Source organism: Spodoptera frugiperda, chromosome 27 (assembly GCF_023101765.2).
Source record: "Spodoptera frugiperda isolate SF20-4 chromosome 27, AGI-APGP_CSIRO_Sfru_2.0, whole genome shotgun sequence".
NCBI classification, from domain to species: Eukaryota; Metazoa; Arthropoda; class Insecta; order Lepidoptera; family Noctuidae; genus Spodoptera; species Spodoptera frugiperda.
Genome location: NC_064238.1, coordinates 11929099 through 11944577, shown reverse-complemented (window position 1 = coordinate 11944577; position 15479 = coordinate 11929099).

Below are 15479 nucleotides of genomic sequence, written 5' to 3'. Positions count from 1 at the left end.
AAACTAGGCTTGTAAATGAGAATATGAAAAAAAATCTTAAGCATAATTGATGGCAGTTGAGTTTTTTATTTCAAACTAGCGACCCACCCCAGCTTCGCATGGGTGCAATGGTGATATATTATACCTGTATTATACATAAAAACCTTCCTCATGAGTTACTCTATCTATTAAAAAAAACCGCATCAAAATCCGTTGCGTAGTTTTAAAGATTTAAGCGTTCATAGGGACATACAACATGACAGAAAAAGCGACTTTGTTTTATACTATGTAGTGATATACGGTTACAAAATAAAATAACAAAGAATCCAATATCTTTAAACTTTTTTAACCATTCGAATAAAATTAAGTATGATATTGATGTCTTGAAAAACATCATTAATCGTTCTTCGAAATTGGACTTTATAACTTAAAACATAATGAACAAATTAACTTAGTGTCACATAAATACAAGGCACGTTACTTCAATAATTTCTTCGAAAGAAAAAATAGGCTACGCTAAGTATAAGAAATGAATAATGGACTTTCCTTTTCTTACTAAGAAAAAGTTACTAATGCTTTTTGATACCTGTCTTCTTGAAACCTCCTTGACATATTGAAACACAATTTCTAGGCTAAAATGTTGCTCAAGTAATATAAAAATTTTATTTGCACGACATTTCGTGTGACACGTGGTTTATGAAACATTTTGGGCACTCGACCAGTTTTAATACTACGGTGTACGTGTGGAATCGTCTACTCAAATATACAATGTAAAAAGATATGGACAACCTTGTAAGCTTGGTCCTCGTTGTCAAGTCCTGGTGTAAATCAAGAGAAAGTATGTAATATTTTGGCTTCAAAATTATACCAACTTCACGCCTTTTACTTCTGAAGGGGTGGGCAGGTGTGCAGCTGCACATTACGGCACTCAATGCCACTGTACATCCATTTTTTACCGTTTGTCTTATAAGTCCCTTAATAGGGGGTCAGTTTATTGCCATATACTGGGCATAACTCCAAAGTCCGTACTACTACTGAGAAATTTTCGAAAAAAAATGGTCGAAATTAAAGTTTTTCTCTGCATCACTCAACCATCACTATACTTTACTCTTTCCCGAAGGTGTCTTTCGTCGTCTCGGAATTATTGAGGACTAGTTGATTAGATGTGACTGTTTGACAGATACAGGACAATTAGCACTCTGAGACACCGAAACTTGGAGATTAGTACAATCCCGTGTATGTATAGAAGTCCAGCAATGGATTGTCATGGGATGCTGATTTGGGTTAAATGGTACGCATTCCGTTTGACTATATACAATATCATCCATACTAATACTGTAAATGGGAAAGTGTGTTTGTTTGTTTGTCCTTTCTTCATGTCGCAACGGAGCGAGTTTATGATATGATTTTTTGTGTAAAGTTAATTGGAGAGCGACATAGGCTTCTTGTATCTTTCTAAGCCCTCAACTTCACTAAAATGGTGGGTGGAAGTTTGTTGGAAAAATTCCACAATTTTCAAGATAGCAACCTAAAAATTTGTACGTGCATTCCTTTTAACTTGCGTATGCGAAACCACGGGCTAGGTAGTGTTAAATTAACTTAAATAAACAAAGCACGTATGTAGTCAACACTGGTGTCAACTGCCAGCAAATTAAGTTTTAGTTGTAGTCTGTTCTACAACTAAAACTAATTAGTTGATATCAGAAAGTAAGTCATAGTACCTTAGTCATTTGATTGAGTTTACGTTAACTAAATATAAGTTAAGAAAATATTACATAAAACTCTTAGGAGATACATAAAATTAATTTTATGTACTTATTTTATATTTTATATTTACGGGCTAGGTAGTGTCAAGCCACGCCAGGGACTCATAGTCTCGAGAGAAATGATAAGAAAAACAACATAAGATGTTTCCAAAAGGTTTTATAGCTTTTAGTTTGGATACAGTTGGCATACGATTTATTGTATAAATAATATTTTTTACTGTGAATAAACACATTTGTACCTTTCGTTGGCAATTTCTAGATAAATTATTTAATTTTACGAGCCATTGTTTCAGATTACAAACACCTCATAACTGTGATTTACTTTAAACATTGTTGCCAAATAGTTTTTTTTTTTTTAATTTTAAACTAACATTTGTAAGTAAAGCGAGAGCCAAATAAAATTGTAAAAACTTGTAATGGAACAAGTTACTTGCATTTACATATTTTTACCTAGTTACGTAAGTTTTCCAAAAAATAAAAGATGATAAAAATTATATTTTTAGGAGAGCAACTTTAATTCAATTTGTTTAACGTTCAAAATTAAGTCAACAATAATTCTTGTTATAATTTCCATTGTTATCTTAGGATGTATAATGATAATTAATAGGAAAATGGTACCGTCACTTTTAATACAAAAACTCTAACAAAGCTACGATGTAAGTAGCACATAAGTTAAGGGAAGATAGAATTAAATTCGCATTCATAGGGAAGCCATTCCATAGCGTGTGTTTCGAGGAATGGGCATCAATGCACTGCAAGGCATCGTGTATGGCAAAGCGTAGTTGTTTGTCTGAAAATATAAAAAAAAAAACATAAGATCTTACTTGTAAAGAACTTTGTGATTGGATGACGTATGAGGAACACATATCGACTAGATTGGCCATACATTAAAGACGGGTCAACTTAAAAGTACCCTTTATCGATGAGCATGTACGAAAACACTGATGACTGTTGATGAAGCCAAAAAGGTTTGTGAGAATCGTAGCTATTGGCGTTATACGAGTAGTATCTGTCTTCTTCTTCTTCCATTGGAGACAGGAGGTTATCTATGTATGTTTGCATGATGTCAAAAGCTCAGTTTGCTAGTTATAATCTTCTAACAAGTCTTTGATATCGACTTTCTCCCAAAATTCTTGGATCAAGTTATAAGCGATGACTATGCTGATACTAATTCAGTGTCAAAGTCAAGGGAGTAACAAAAAAAACAGAAATCAGTATTGTACGAAATTACCTTTGTTCCCCAACAACTGTTTCAACAAAACGACCTTGATGTCATCAAAATGATTAGAAGCCAATTCCATAAAAAGCAATGGTACATAGGATGTTGTCATACACAATATGTGTTCTATAACCCACGAAAAACTACGAGGAGTATTCTGAAAGACATAAGTAACATTTAAGAGTTGCGCAGAGTCGAAACTTGGTGTTTTTAAGGCCCGAGTGAGTAGGTTGCTTGTGAGCAAATGTGCTTTATTATAGGCTACATCATTGCTTACCACCAAACGAGATTGCGGCCAAACGCCTACTAGCATATAAAAAATATTTACATGTTTTGGTAACAAATATCTGGTAAATTCCTTTTCTAACATTTGTGTTTAGTCTACCTCAAATCGATGGAACTTGGAATGGATGGAATTGAATGGAACTCAGAATATTGTAATTAAGCAAATATAGCATTGCTAGAGTTTCTGATATACGCATGATAATCTTCTTTTGTACATTTTAGAATTAGGAGTTGAGTGCAATGCAAAATACTTACTCCAACTGGTTGATAATTCATGTAATATAAAGACAATACAATTTTGAAGATTTCGCACCCGCAGCTAAAGATCACCTGCAAATAAAATACATGCTACGTGATATAAGTGAACAACAAGACAGACTTCTAAATAGTTCCATTAGTATAGACAAAGTATTATTTGAATAATTTAAAAGTACCTTTACTTTAAAGTAAAACACCGCAGCATCCCAATTCTTGGTTAGTTTTGTTATATCATCGACATATTTTTTAACATTTTCGCGTTTTTCATCTGTGTTCCCATTTACTGCTTTAAGTTCATCTATAAGAGTTTCATTCAAAACTTTTACCGTTCTAGAAAATACTTCTGCCAAATAAATTGTAGTAATTCGACCAGCATAACTTTTTAATAGTAGGTACATAATAACTGTTATACCGAATGATGAAGATAAACGTTTTACGAACACAAGAAAACATGTGATTCTTATAAAGATTGAACCAAACGTAAAATAATAAGTCCCTCGACAATTTACTCTTTTAACTATCGTTGAAGGAAATCTAGAAACCACATCACACCAAAATTGCATCACGTGTGTCTCTTCATTCGTCAATGATATCAAAACATTAAGTATAACATCTGAAATGTTTAAAGTATTGTAAATATACAAAATGGTATCGACTATGAAATCGTCTACGTGCAAGTTTACGTAAGAGTATACAGTAACAAGGACACCAAAGATAATGCAATATAATTTTAAGATGAGTCTGAGGATAATGGAGTTACTGCATTTGAAGTAAAACCCAAACAACAATCGGAACCAAAGTATTGCACGTAAAGAGAAAAACGACATTTTAAAAATGTAGTTTGAAAGCTTAATGTTTTTTAATCAAACGTGCAGCCAATAGTTTATTCTATGATCATATACACGTAGATCGAATGGTTCGTTTAAATTAGGGTCATATTCTCATTTATAAATAGATTTTATTTACTCATCAAGGTTACAGAACACTCTAAAAAATGTATTAATCAAACGAATATTTTTGAAGCCTCATCAGTTGAAATACAGACATAGCAATAGTAATTACAATCGGAAAATATAAAACTTTTCCCAAACTTCTAACGTAAAAAACGTTAAAGTCGGTCGGACGTATTGTAAAATGTTCAAAATTTCTTTACCACCTTCTACTTTGAAAGGACTTTTTACGTTTAGGTTAATATTTGGATATTATTTCAGTAGTAGTTCAGTTTTATCTGGAATTTTAAAGTTCTACTGTCTCATCTACGTTGGATTAGCATTCTATATACCGTTCATACAGAATTGCTCTAGTGCCACCTTGCGGATATATCTTGAAACATTATACAGTCTAGTAATGCTTATAGAAATTACTATTAATGCTTTCATAGCATTGATAACTAATGAAGATTCTGTAGTAAAGTACTTTTCTTCTTCATCGTCATTGGAATCGAGTTTAAACTTGTACGTAACTCGATTCATAATTTACACAAGTATTTGTATAGAGAAAATAAACTTCATACTCTTTTATAAGGCATTCGGTTTCATATCAAGTTTAATATATGAATTAGAAATTCTGACAAATAATTTTGGTCGATTAACTTTGGTATATACGGTAGAACATTATGAGAAAGCTGTGAAAGATCTATGCAAGGCACTAAAGGATAAGTTTAAAGCTGAAAATGTAAACGATGCTGACAAAAACAAGCACATTGAAGATTTTATCGTTGACTATATGGTAACATCGAATAATTTGAATAAAACGGCCAATTTTATGAGGATCAAGGTTATAAAACTTATTCTTTGTATTGAAATAAATGATTTTAAACACAATGATTTTCTGCCGTACTCAGAGACATTTAACGATTACTTTACCCAGTCCTTAGCAATTGTTTTTAAAACAAAATTATTACTAAGTAATAGTATAAGTAATCAGCAAATGTATCTAAATACGGCAGTAAGTCACAATTAATAAGTAATTAATAAACGACTTTGACTGACTTTGATGATTACAATAACGACTTATAATTGTTTTAGATGATTGCCGCTGGTTTCTGTGAGTTCTGTAAAATTATAATTGCAGTATTCTATACTAATTACTCACTGATACCGGTAAGATATTTTGCCTTAATCTATTTTATTGTACCTATTTGTGGCGTTGTCGTAGTGTCCTGGAGGTTTAATACGCTCCCGCTTCTGATGAACGAGACAGGCCCTACCAACAGCAAAATGTGACTTTTTCCGAGTTATAATTATGTACTTTCTAAGAGTATTTAGACACCACTGACATACGGTGAAGAAAAATATCGTAAGAAAGCCTGGATTATAATTTTTGAGCACGCGTGATAATCGTAATTACAAATTAATGCTATGCAAAGTAGTAATACTTTTTTCATTTGTATTTCAGAACTCAAAGAAAAATGTAATTTGGATTATGGAACTATCACTTTCTGTATTCGCTATGGCTGCACCAATGTTGCTTATGGAATCCACAGCCAAATATTTAGACGAGATAAAAATATTACTGGCTGATGAATTGTTAACGTACAAAGGTATTCATTAATTAAACATCTATACTAATATTATAAAGCTGAAGAGTTTGTTTGTTTGTTTGTTTGAACGCGCTAATCTCAGCAATTACTTACTGGTCTGATTTGAATAATTCTTTTTGTTGGATAGCGTTTTTATCGAGGAAGGTTATAGGCTATAAATCATCACGCCATGATTGATAGGGACCGAGCAGGGCGGGTGAAACCGCACGGAAGTAGCTAGTTTAATTATAAATTTTAATTTTAAAATTGAAATTATCACAGGCATGTAGTTTTTTTTTATTTGACGTCTGGTTGCTATTTAGCCTGGTGGTAAGTGATGATGCGGCCTACGATGGAGCACGTCTATCTATGAGCAACCTATTCACTTGGGCCTTGAAGACACACAGGTTATACACATCAGGAACCATAGACTCCGGCAAATAATTCCACTTCTTAACAGTTCGCACAAGAAAGCTTGAAGCGAAGCGCTTCGTGCTAGTGGATGGAATATCTACCATAATGTGGTGGTGCTTTGCTGACTGTCTTGTGGTTCGATGATGAAAAGGACTAGGGGGAATCAAGTTGAATGAAATGAGCAACTTATTCACTTGGGCCTTGAAGACACACAGGTTATACACATCAGGAACCATAGACTCCGGCAAAGAATTCCACTTCTTAACAGTTCACACAAGGAAGCTTGAAGCGTAACGCTTCGTGCTAGTGGATGAAATATCTACCATGATGTGGTGGTGCTTTGCCGATTGTCTTGTGGTTCGGTGATGGAAAAGACTAGGGGGAATCAAGTTGAATGAAATGAGCAACCTATTCACTTGGGCCTTGAAGACACACAGGTTATACACATCAGGAACCACAGACTCCGGCAAAGAATTCCACTTCTTAACAGTTCGCACAAGGAAGCTTGAAGCGAAGCGCTTTGTGCTAGTGGATGGGATATCTACCATGATGTGGGGGTGCTTTGCCGATTGTCTTGTGGTTCGGTGATGGAAAGGACTAGGAGGAATCAAGTTGTGCAATTCCCCCGCACACTCTCCGAAATGTATCCGGTAAAAAACCGAAAGGCTTGCAACTTTGCGCCTGTGTTCGTGGCTTTGAAGCTGAAGTATGAACTATTCTCAGTTTTGGCATAAGCTTTTGGTGTCGCAATCATATTTTATTTGAAATCTAATCGAGGTCACAGCCAAACTATCAATCCTAGATATCGAATCAGTATAATCTGGAATCTATCCAAATTGCAAAATGTGAGAAAGCAACGAGAAAATCGAGTTTGTTCTTCATTATGACAAAGTTCCTTCAATCATACTTAAGCTACATTTCTTTTGCAGACAACATACTGCGCGATACCGTATACGATGCTCTAGAGTACATCGATAATACTTCCTCAAGATACACAATTTGGAGCGGGTTCCCTACAAACTTATCGTTCATCGTTTGTTTCCTCAATCTAACCATGACTTATATCATAGCTACGTTGCAGTTTTTGTATTAATTAGTTCTCATATTTACGTCAGTGGTTTGGTACATGGTATTTAATGATAGTTTTGTTAAAAAGCTGTTGGATGTTCAGATTTCGTGTTCATGTTTCAAAGAAATAAAGAATAATAATTATGTTAAATGTTTATTTTGGATTTTATTGTTAATTAACGTAAGAACATTGAAATTATAAAATAAATATTATATAGACAGAATAAATACATCAATAGATCGATACTGAAAAAGTAACTACCAAATGATGCACGAGGCATCAAAGATTCATTAGAATAATCCTATTTTAGTTCAAGTATAATAACATAATTATATCCACTGACACAAATTGTAGCTAACAACGCTCAAACACGTTCAAACTACATATTAAAATAAAAGTTTCAATGAAAACTTCTACAACGCTGCGATCAATATAATTATACGCCCTAGCACTAGTCTAAAACTATCACATCCAGTGAACGAACGAGTTTAAAACAAGTTAAAAATGCCTTATATTACTTTACACAGATTTTTGTTATTAAGACTAATATTCGGCATGTATTTCAAATGCAGTGACTCCATTACCATCTCTTTCTTATTAAAACTGTATTGTATTCTCTTCAACGGGTTACTTTTTGTCCCCTTTTTCATTCATACTCCCGAAAATTACCTTTTATATTTAATTGAGTCGATATACACCCTAATGTGTGCTATTGAAGCCACAATTAATATTTATATTTCATTAACCAATAAAGAGGAACCAGTGTTAAAGTATTTTTCTGCTTCTTCGTCAAACCTGCCATTTGCAATCATTGGGTGCAATATCATTCTAGTTATTTCTGAAGGCAATACATATTTAAACCGATATGGTATACTAATTTATTTGGTATACCTTTTACAATATTATTCCGTTAATATCGGTAGAATTATTACAATACACATAACAGCACATTTTTATAAAGAAGTCAAAGATTTGTGCGTTATACTAAAATGTAAATTAGAAACATCAAATCCTATAAGTGATGATGAGAAAAGCAGGCATATAAAAGATTTTACGATTGAATATATAACATTACATAATAATTTGGATGAAGCTCTGATATCAAGTAAACCAAAGGTATTTAGATTTTTTTGTAATAAAAATAATAAAATGATATGAAGCACCTATTAAACCTTATAACTTATTTTTACCCAATGATAACGACCGTCTTGTAAGTTGATAATTATGTTACAAAGAACAAGAGACTTAAGACTGTGACCAATTAAAAAGTCGACAGTTCAGTGCCCTTAGAACGAGTTTGCTTTACGTTTAGTAACCGAAACGAGAATGCGTTCGGCGCTCTGATTGACCGGCTAGAATAAACCAACCAATCAGAGCGCCGAACGCGCTCTGGTTTTGATTATTTTAAACGTAAAGGACTCGTACTCTAACTGATGGAAACATTTTTTGCTAGAAGAAAATACAGTCAGAAAATACAAAGAAAATGAAATTGGTGTTTCATCCGCGAACCCGGTCTCTTTTGTGTAAAATTATGAAAGTGTGGAAATAATAAAAAAATCTCGTCGAAGTCGTTACTATCATTATAGTCAACGTAGAGATTACCTATGTATGTTAAAGTACATTGTAATGTTTCAGATGATCATGGCATGTGCAAGTGATTTCATTAAAGTAATATTTTCAGTATATTACTTGAACAATCATTTATATGTGGTAAGATGCGGTGATTATGAATAAATGAAGTAATTCGATTTCTCACCAATATCAGTTCAAACCGCATTGCACGAGAGTACATTAATCTTAATACATAATTTATAATACATTTTGAGGGATGTACAATTACCAAATTCTCAATCCTCAAATTCTTAACTCCCAAGCTTACAACGTACTTGTTACTCCCTGTTTCGGATGTCCATGGGCGACGCTGATTGCTTAGCATCAGGTGATCCGTCTGCTCGTTTGCTTATCTTTTAAAAAGGGCGATGACTCAGGAAAGTTTTGTATTGCACTTAAAAGATTTAGAACCGGTCTCATACAGCATTTGCAAGTCACCTGGAAAATTATTTAAGAAGTAGTGTACCAAATATTTTTCGTCTATTATACATACACTTTTTTGGTAGAATAGTCATTGAAATGAATAACATTTTGATTTAATATACAAATACAATTCTATGGCATTCAACGTGGCAATGCTGCCAGTCTCCTAGAGACGTTGTGTCGATTGACAGTGATAGCGGACGAGTACTCTGACGCCTTTTTTTTTTTGAGGGGACAAAATCATCTAATGACTTCTCCCGCCTTGGGCGAGGCGAGAGGCAGTGTCAGACTCTTACTGACTAAAAACCACCCCGTTCCTTCTCCTGCTTTTCGAGCCGGAGCCCCGGTAAACCCGCTAGGTAGTCCGCAGCTCCGGGGTAGTCCGCAGCACCGGATGGACGGAATTTTAGCTTTTTTCTTTCTCTCTTTTAATTTTAGTTTATTTTAAGATTGATTTATGTTCTATTCTGTGGTATTTCAGGATTACCAAGAACTTTTATTTGGGTTGCTAGAATTATCAGTTTATTGCGCAGTTATGTTTCAACCTTTGTTGATAATGGAGCTCACTGCAAACGATTTAGAGGAGATGAAGAAACTATTAGCTAATGAGTACCTGACCTATACAGGTACACTACAAAGACTATACTATACAAATCTATTGATGCAAATAACAAATGAAACATACATTAAGCATAATTAAGTATTGTTGTGGTTTAAGATACTCGTTCCTTATGCATGAGGGTGTGGGTTCGAAACCAACCCACGGCATACCAATGTGACTTTTTCCGAGTTACATGTACCTTCTAAGATGATTTAGACACCACTGACAAACGGTGAAAGAAAACGTCATGTCCGGAAACCTGGCCTTATAATTTCTGATTATATGTTTGAAATCGCTAACCCAATGAGCAAGCGTGGTGATGCTCAAACCTTCTCCGTATGAAAGAGAGGCTTTTGGTCAGCAATGGCCATTAATTGGTTATTGATGAAGCATTAGTAAATTTCATATTTATTTAGTAAAGAATATGTATATTATTATGCTACATCTTTTGCAGATGAAACATTACATAATGCTGTAGACGACGCACTGGAATACATTGACACCGCATCCTCAAGATACACAATATGGTACGGGTTCCCGGCAAACGCCTCCTTAATTGTGAATTTTATAAATCTGTGTACCAATTATATCATAGCTATGTTGCAATTCTTGTACTGACTAATAATTATAAATTCATAATTACTTTAGAGAAATATTACAATTGTGTCTTTTTTATAATTCCAAGGTTAATTTATACATAAATACATAGTTACACATACTGACACTGACATTTACATCAATACCGACACTGTGACTGGTAATTAGTGACCGATATTTTAACACGTGATTGGACTCATGATTACAAACAACTTTCCCAAAGATAGTTTTTTTTTGTATCCTCATTAGTTCTATTTTTATGAATCTGGGAAAATCAAAATGGGAAAGTTGTTTGTAATCATGATTACAATCACGTGTTTAAATATCCTTTACTAATTACCAGTCACCCTGTATGTTTAATATTTCTTCATATAAAATCTGTGGGGTGAATTTAAACAAAATTTCGCACAAAGATTAGTGAACTGGAAAACCCACGGACTACTTTTTATCAGAATAAAACAAACGACGTCGCTAGCAGAAACTAGTAATTATACGAAATGACATCACAGTTCAACATTACTTTTAAAACCCCACACGATTAAAGTACCAAGGTGAAACTGAGAATCAATACAGTCATTAGTAGTGTAGGTCTACTTAGTTGTATCGTCAGCCCGTACAGTTTGGATCTATCAATTGGACGAACAAGTCGACATGCCATCACTACCATTCACTTTGCGCGGAATATTACTGTTGAGACTAATATTCGGGTTATATTACAAATGCAGTAACTCTATCGCCGTTTCTGTAATATTACAAATTTACTGTATAACCTCCTGTGTGTTGCTCTATCCGCAATTTTACGTACTCAGTCAATTCGGTGATGACGTTTCATTATTAGTTAAAATCATCTTCATCTTAATGGTAGTCGTAGAAATTACTATTAACATTTTGCTATCGTTGGCCACTGGAGAAAAACCCATAATCAAGTATTTTACTCCTTTGTCTTCAACTATAGAGAAGAATTTGCATTTCTATGTTTGCTATTTTAGTACTTTTATCACAGTTATTTTAAATATTACAATGTTCATATCGTATATTAATGCCTTCGATTTTGTCACGAATTTTTGGTACAATTATATACAGACAGTTTCATTCCTTGGTAGAATTACTGTCATTTGTATAGCAGAACATTATAATAAAGCGGTCAAAGATCTGTGCAAAGCGCTGAAGGACAAGTTAGGAGATGCCCGTACAAATAGATCGGACGCTGAGAAAAGCCGGCACATACAAGATTTCATTTATGGGTTTACGAAAACAGATAAGGCATTGAATAAAACAACCACGCATCTGAGGATAAAGGTAAAAAAATGTTAAACAAAATTATAAAATAATAGAAGAAATAGGAGACTCGTAGACGGGTGGTATCATATGCAACTGTTGGGCAAAGGGTCTCGGGTTCGAGTCCCTTGAATGCCACAAATATTCGTATGACAACTAAAACGATGACCTATGGAGCGTTTCGAGGAACAATGATACCGAGATTCCAGCTCTTGATATACCAAACTCGTTTAGCGTAACTTAACAGGTGATTCATCGGTTGCTCAATCTAATAGCTGTGGACTACCTAGCGGATAAAGTCAGTAAGAGCTTGACACTCCCTCTCGCCTCGCCGAAGGCGGGAGAAGTCATTAAATGATTATCTCCCTTAAAAAAAGGCTTCAAAATTTATCTTCCTTATTTTTGCTTTCGGTTAATTAGTTCAATTATCTTTTTTGTGGTATAAGCCGGTAAATGAGCAGACGGATCAACTGATTGTAAATAATCGGCGCCGCCCATGAACTCTCAAACACTAGAGGCGTGCGTTACCAACCTATATCATAATAGATAGATAGATTTATTGTACACCATTAATAAAAAGCATACCAATAATATTTTTATTGTTTCAGATGATTTCGTCTTGTGGATGCGAATTCTTAAAAATATTATCCGCAATATTCTATCTGAACACTGAATAAATTTCTTACCACATGTGGTAAGCCACATGTGGTAAGAAATTTATTGATGAAATTTTATGATTTATTGATTGAATTTGATTTGATTGAGAAATTAATTGATTAAAATGATACACCAACTGCTATGAAGATAGCCATCAGACCACCACAGATAGGGCCCAGTAGGGCTGATGCCTGATCCGGAGCTGCGGACTACCTAACGGGTTTACCGGGGATCCGGCTCGAAGGGCAGAAGTAGGAACGGGGTGGTTTTTAGTCAGTACAGAATGACACTCCCTCTCGCCTCGCCCAAGGCGGGAGAAGTCATTGGATAAATCCTTACCTTAAAAAAAAACTGCTATGTAGTTAAGAAATAAAAAAGTTTATAAAACGATTTAATAATGTTTGCGATGTTTCAGTATTTCAACGACGAATACGCTTGGATACTGAGTCTAGCATACTCTTCAGTCATTTTGTCTACTCCAATGTTACTAATGGAACTCTCTGCTAACGACCTCGACGAGACAAAGAAAGTAATATCGGAGCAGTTACTCTCGTATACGGGTATTTATTTAATTGTCCCTTAAGTTAATTTCAGTTAATTCTATTTAAATATTCAGTTAACAGGTTATGTGCCTTAATTTCAATGGTATACATCTGCTGATATTTTTCGTAGATCTCAAAATAGGTTTCACTAAAAGTGCACGTGAACCTTTAAGGTATATTGATGAAAAGATCTGTGAAATAGTTAAAGCAGATAGGAATATTAAGACGTGAAATCTGATGAGCGTCATTTCGTGCCGTTGCCGTGACTGATAATGTGGCGGGTTTGTCTCAATTGTGTGTGTTTCAAGTATGGGAGAGCCATGCTTTCCCACGAATGAGCCGGCTCGACCGAAGTGATTCCACGGCCTCACCGAAAACCGACGTGAAACAACGCTTGCGACGTGTTTCGTTGTGTGAGTAAGGTTACCAAAGGCCCAATTACCACTCTTCCTTATCTTCCCAATCCCCGATTCCCCAACAACCCTTAAATTCCTAACCCTCAAAAGGCCGACAACGCACTTGTAACGCCTCTCATATTCCAGGTGTCCATGGGCGGCAGCAATTGCTTACCATCAGGTGATCCGCCTGCTCGTTCACTGGCTTATACCATAAAATAATAAAAAAGAAACATTTGATTTATTTGCAGATAAAACATTGCGTATCACCATCCACGAGGCAGTGGAGTATATCAATACTGCATCTTCTAGACACACATTATGGAACGGATGTCCTATGAAAATATCCCTAGTATTAAATTTTATTAACCTCTGCGTAAATTACGTCATTGCTACACTACAATTTTTGTATTAAATTCATTTAAATACTGTAAAGTTATTGCTATTCAAGATTGTGTTCAATAAAATACGTGGTTATTTACTAAATAGTTTTATTTGTAGCACAAAAATGTTGTATGCAAGTATTTATTTTACTTTCAGTCATGATCGCCTCACTGCCAGGAAAAGGCTTCCCAAACCTCCTTCCACTCCTCTCTATATAAACCTTTTTGCGGCCCATCCTTGTCATAGATGTATCGTCCCACCATCTCCCTTAAGGCCAGGTGAACTGGTATATGTACATGTATGAAATTAAAAAAAGATTCGGTTCTAAAGTGGAAACCACTGACAGGCTATTGAGCCAATGAAAACAACGACCATGACATAGTGGCTTAAAGTTTTTATAAAATAACTTTGTTTATACCGAAATAGTTGACTTATTGGTTGATAAATGGGACAAGTCCGCTGCCATATCGCTGCAACTCCCGTCAGCCAGGATCTAGAGTAGATACAAACATGAAAACACTGGAGCAATGAGGAAATGAATTAAGTCTACTGTCTTGGACCCCGCAACGAAACAAATCAGATCAAGATGTTATTAGAGGAGAAGAAAAACCCTTTGAGAAAGACTTCTTGGTTGTCTATTTAATTAAGTACAGTGTACATCACATATTTAGAGACAGTCGACACACAGCTGTCCCTAAATGAATTATGCAGACTGTACCTAATAACACTTCAGTATTATTTTTAACTATTTCAATACCAAGGTGAAACTCGGAATCGATATAGCCTACATGTAGTTTTTCTACATCTAGTACTAATCATTTGGACGAACTAGTCAAATGTTCAAAATGCCACTACCGCTTACTTTGCGCGGAATATTGTTGTTAAGATTAATATTCGGGTTATATTACAAGTGCAGTAACTCCATTACTGTCTCTGTACTATTAAAACTTTACTGTATCAGCTACTGTGTATTTTACTACACAAATCTTTACCTTTTCGGAATATTTACTACCGATATTTCACTAATTTTTGTAGTTTTGTTTGACCTGATTACAGCACTAGAAATAACTGTTAACATTTATATTTCGTTGGTCGCTGAAGAAGAAGATGTTTTAAAATATTTCAGTTGTTGTTCAAAGAAATTTCATTTTTGGATAACTTATGTTATTATTACCAATACTTTACTTTTGAACTTAGTAAGTTTTATAATCTATACAAAATATTTGGATGTCGTTACAAATTTCTGGTGTGCTTACCAAATGATAGCTGCTAGCTTTGGTTGGCTTACAACAGTTTGTATTGCTGAACATCATCACAAAACTGTTAAAGATTTGTGCAAAGAACTAGAGCATAAATTTGAAGACGTATATTTAAGTGATGCTGCGAAACACAGACATGTTCAAGATTTTATTATTGACTATATGAAAATGGTACAAAATTTGGATGGAACGATGGTGTCAATGAGGAAAAAGGTACTACG